The sequence below is a fragment of the Salmo trutta genome, chromosome 23 (assembly GCF_901001165.1).
Source record: "Salmo trutta chromosome 23, fSalTru1.1, whole genome shotgun sequence".
In the NCBI taxonomy this organism is placed as follows: Eukaryota; Metazoa; Chordata; class Actinopteri; order Salmoniformes; family Salmonidae; genus Salmo; species Salmo trutta.
This window is the reverse complement of record NC_042979.1, coordinates 50189490-50195165: the sequence shown is the minus strand read 5'-3', so window position 1 is coordinate 50195165 and position 5676 is coordinate 50189490. Positions and strand designations below refer to the sequence as shown.

The 5676-nt window shown below is 36.8% G+C and overlaps 1 non-coding gene across 1 annotated transcript; it reads left to right on the top strand.

The window, feature by feature from the left end:
- The first annotated feature begins 5282 nt into the window (after nucleotides 1–5282).
- trnaa-ugc (transfer RNA alanine (anticodon UGC)) lies at nucleotides 5283–5358 on the top strand. The gene has a single exon. It is a non-coding gene; the product is annotated as a tRNA-Ala (tRNA).
- The last annotated feature ends 318 nt before the right edge of the window (nucleotides 5359–5676 follow it).

The window sequence follows — 5676 nt, the reverse complement described above, 5'->3', positions numbered from 1 at the left end:
TTCATATGACATTTCACTTCCTTATGTTAAAAACACATTTTACAAAAATAAATATTATTATTTATGTTCTGAATCGTTCAGTGAGTCTTTCTCACCAAAGTTGTTTCTGCGGGTTGCAAATAGCAAATATAGTTTGTGAGAAGTCAGAAAAAGAACTTTGCATTAATATGATCTGCGGATACTAAAATATAAAAATACTACATGTCATGTCTCAAAATCGTTATCTATCTTACCTCTACATTGTTTTAGGTCCTCTGGATTGGAGATAAAAGATAACTAGTTCAACGGTGCCAAGGAGAATTCCTTCTCGCACAGCGTCCAGCCAAGGGCTATTTTCCAGATTTTTGACCACTTTTTCCTCTGGCCTCCATTCATTTACTGTAGTCGCCCTAATTTGGACCATCCTACAAACAAGGAGTACTCTCCAATACACGTTGAATGGATTATCTGACACAATTACAGTAACATTATGTAACCCATTGATCAAAATATGCGTTTTTGATTGGACACTATGTTTATCAAAGTGAATGTATCTTAGTGATGGGTCGTTCGCGAACGAGTTGGCTCTAAGAGCTCGCATATCAGAAGAGCCGAATCTATTTATAAAAATAAATAAAAAATTAAGATATGACTAATCAAAATAATTAAATGAATAGAATTAACTAATTCAAAGAACGAAAAAATAAATAAAATAATATAGGCCTGTATGCTCAAGTAACACACATTGGTTCTGACTGTCTGCTCAGACTAACAGCCTCACCTGTTGTTCCTGTCAATCAGACACAACAGTGTCAACCAGTGAACCAAAGATGCGTGAGGGAGGGCCAAGCCAACTCACTCACCGTCACACACTCTTCTATGGACCGGTTAATGCCAAAGTCTATGTCTGTAGCAAAACAAGACCAAGTTGATATTGCATTGGCTGAAATGATTGACACCGATTTCCAGGCATTTTCGCAATAGTCTAAATCCAATGTACACAATTCCAAGCAGGAAAACCCCTTTCAAAATCACATATTCCACAACTGTATGAGAGCACACAGGCTTCAGTGCTGGAAAGAGTCCAAAAAGCTACTGCAGTTTGCCATTTTATATGTTGAAGCGGTTTCTTGAGTCAAAGGATGCCATCATCTCTACCCTGGCCATTGTCAATGTACCTGTTGATGCTCTGACCCAAGAGGAATGGGAGGTGGTGGAGGAGGTGTGCAGAGTCCTGGAACCCTTTGAGCAGGTCCCTGTGGAGATCAGTGGAGAGAGTTGACTACATATCTTCATCTACGTTTTGTGTTTTAGCCTTACAATTTATAAATATTTATGTTTTCATTTCAAAATCAAATATTTTGTTTCTGCTAGCTAGACTGCTCAAAAAGCAAATCTCAAAAGAAATCTCTTGATTCATCTCTCTTCGCTATATATTCATTGATTTCAGTTATGGCGTTTTCATTTAATTTTTTTTTTATTTCATTATTTAATCCAGTATTATATATGTATATGAGCAGTAGATGAGAATGTAGTATCAGTAGACAAAACATGAACCTGAACTAATAAGTTACTGTTCTCTCTTCTCAGCTATGTGACAGCCTCAAAAATGATCGTCTTGTGTAAGGGTCTGCAGCGAATCACAGCCAGCCGCCAGAGAGAAGCAAATGTAACCACAGGACATGTGACAGAGTTGATGGACACCCTGTGTTTATCACTGGACAGAAAGTACCACAGAATGGAATATAATCACGTGCTATCAGAAACCGCTGCACTTGACCCCAGGTTTAAGAAGTTAGCCTTCAGTGATGACAGAGAGATTGATGAGGCTCTTCAAAGAATAACCTCAGCAGCAGGGAGGGACAGCCCCAGCAGTCAGCTGGCTCAGGCACCAGGGCAACAGGAAGAAGAGGGAGGGACAGCCCCAGCAGTCAGCTGGCTCAGGCACCAGGGCAACAGGAAGAAGAGGGAGGGACAGCCCCAGCAGCTAGCTGGTTCAGGCACCAGGGCAACAGGAAGAAGAGGGAGGGACAGCCCCAGCAGCCAGCTGGCTCAGGCACCAGGGCAACAGGAAGAAGAGGGAGGGAGGGACAGCCCCAGCAGTCAGCTGGCTCAGGCACCAGGGCAACAGGAAGAAGAGGGAGGGAGGGACAGCCCCAGCAGTCAGCTGGCTCAGGCACCAGGACAACAGGAAGAAGAGGGAGGGAGGGACAGCCCCAGCAGTCAGCTGGCTCAGGCACCAGGGCAACAGGAAGAAGAGGGAGGGAGGGACAGCCCCAGCAGTCAGCTGGCTCAGGCACCAGGGCAACAGGAAGAAGAGAGATCAGATGGAGCAGAAGCACCAGCAGTAGTGCCACAAACGTCTGCTGTTTGGATGCTGGTTGACGAGAGAGCAACTGGGGATGCAGCACGAAGGAATCCCTCAGCAGATGCCATAATGGAGGTCCGATCCTATTTGGAGGAGCCCCTCCTCCAACGATCTGCAGATCCTCTGAGCTGGTGGAAGAACAAGGCCTCTGTCTACCCACGGCTTACTAAAGTCATGACAGGGAGACTCTGCATAGTGGCCTCATCCGTTCCCTCTGGGATGGTCTTCTCGAAAACGGGACAAATAATTACTGAGAGAAGAAACCACATCAGCCCCTCTAAAGTGAGGCAGCTTGCATTTCTGAATACAAATCTCTCATAAAAGCAAAATATGGTCAGCATTGCTGTGTGCTGCTGGTTATAACATGGCACTAAAGAAGAGAGAGAAAAGAGGGGCCCGTTTAATGTTTTTAGTGGGATGCTGCAGATTTGCACATTGTTATTTATTTTTCTTTGATATGGTGCAATATTCTATTATGCTGTTCAGATTGGTTTTGAATGGTTAGATTTATATGCACTTTGTTTATATTAAAATGTTATACTTTAAATGTAAATGTTTAATAGCATTATTTTTCATAACAAACCAATGCATTTTTAAATACATTGTGGTTAAGGTAGTGTATAATTTCATTTAATAATTTAATTAGAATTGTTCTAACACCAATCATAGTCAAACTATCGCAAACTGTTTGACTTGAAAAATATACAAAACATATTTTTTTTAAAGAGCTGTTTGGGAGCCGACCGATCCGGCTCTTTTTGGTGAGCTGAGCCGTCCGATCAGGCTCTTTATGGTGAGCTGAGCCGACCGATCAGGCTCTTTATGGTGAGCTGAGCCGACCGATCAGTTTCTTTTTGGTGAGCTGAGCCGACCGATCAGGCTCTTTTTGGTGAGCTGAGCCGACCGATCAGTTTCTTTTTGGTGAGCTGAGCCGACCGATCAGGCTCTTTATGGTGAGCTGAGCCGACCGATCAGGCTCTTTTTGGTGAGCTGAGCCGACCGACTTTTCACTGAAAAGAGCTGGTGTTGTGTCCCGAAAAGCTTGATTACAATGTAGAAATTAATAACAGTTTAGCATTTCAAATACTTTATTGATTCCATTGTAAAAGTTTTTACCTTGTCACCCCCTGGCATCTTTTATCTTTCTGGCACTTTCCCCCATTGGGTCGAGGAACAGAGCCTTACTGCCCCATTGGGTCGAGGAACAGAGCCTTACTGCCCCATTGGGTCGAGAAACAGAGCCCTCTTTTGGGATGGCAGCATAACCTTTCAAGTTTAGACAGACAGACAGACAGACAGACAGACAGACAGACAGACAGACAGACAGACAGACAGACAGACAGACAGACAGACAGACAGACAGACAGACAGACAGACAGACAGACAGACAGACAAACATATACACACATATATTACATTCACACATATTACACACAAACACATAAATACAGACATATGGCACACACACATTTTACACACGTGTATTTGTTCACATGTATATTCTGTATTATGTACGTATTTCTTAGTTCTTAGTACTGTCTTAGCGGCTCTTACTGTCACAGTCCAGAGGTTGTGTTCATTGATGATGCCAATAATGTACTTGTACATCATTGGATCAATCAGAAATTTAAATGAGCAACGATACAGTTGCTTGAGTTCAAAATCTGTCAAATATAACATAATCTAACATATAATATAACATAATATAACATATAATATAACATATAATATAATATACAATATAACATAATATAATATAACATAATCTAAAATATAATATAACATAATATAACATATAATATAATATAACATAATATAACATATAATATAACATAATATAATATACAATATAACATATAATATAATATAACATAATATAACATATAATATAACATATAATATAATATACAATATAACATATAATATAACATAATATAACATATAATATAACATATAATATAATATACAATATAACATATAATATAATATAACATAATATGACATATTTATTTATTTATTTATTTATTTCACCTTTATTTAACCAGGTAGGCAAGTTGAGAATAAGTTCTCATTTACAATTGCGACCTGGCCAAGATAAACCAAAGCAGTTCGACAACATACAACAACACAGAGTTACACATGGAATAACAAACATACAGTCAATAATACAGTAGAAAAATAAGTCTATATACAATGTGAGCAAATGAGGTGAGATAAGGGAGGAAAAGGCAAAAAAGTCCATGGTGGCAAAGTAAATACAATATAGCAAGTAAAACACTGGAATGGTAGATTTGTAGTAGAAGAAAGTGTAAAGTAGAAATAGAGATAATGGGGTGCAAAGGAGCAAAATAAAATAAATAAATACAGTAGGGGAAGAGGTAGTTGTTTGGGCTAAATTATAGATGGGCTATGTACAGGTGCAGTGATCTGTGAACTGCTCTGACAGCTGGTGCTTAAAGCTAGTGAGGGAGATAAGTGTTTCCAGTTTCAGAGATTTTTTGTTGTTGTAGTTCGTTCCAGTCATTGGCAGCAGAGAACTGGAAAGAGAGACGGCCAAAGGAGGAATTGGCTTTTGGGGTATAATATATAATATAACATATAATATAACATATAATATAAAATACAATATAACATATGATAAAACATATAATATATAATAAAACATATAATATCATATACAATATAACATATAATATAATACATAATATAACATAATTCATATTATAATATAATATATAATATATAACATATCATATAACATATAATATAATATACAATATAACACATAATATAAAATATAATATAACACATAATATAATATGCAATTAAACATATAATATAACATATAATACAATTTATAATATAACACATAATATAAAATAACATATAGTATGATATATAATATAGTATATAATATAACATACAATATAATATTGGTCCCATGTGGCTCAGTTGGTAGAGCATGGTGTTTGCAACGCCAGGGTTGTGGGTTCGATTCCCACGTGGGACCAGTACAGAGAAATAAAATACTTTTTTTTTTTTTTTTAAATGTATGAAATGTATGCATTCACTACTGTAAGTCGCTCTGGATAAGAGCGTCTGCTAAATTACTAAAATGTAAAAATGTAAAAAAAAATTACATATAATATAACATATAATGTAATATGTAATATAATATATAGTATAACATATAATATACCATTATATATTATAATATATAATATAACATCTAATATACTATAATATATAATATAACATATAATATACAATATAATATATAATATAACATAAAATATAACATACTATATAATATAAACATATCATAGAAA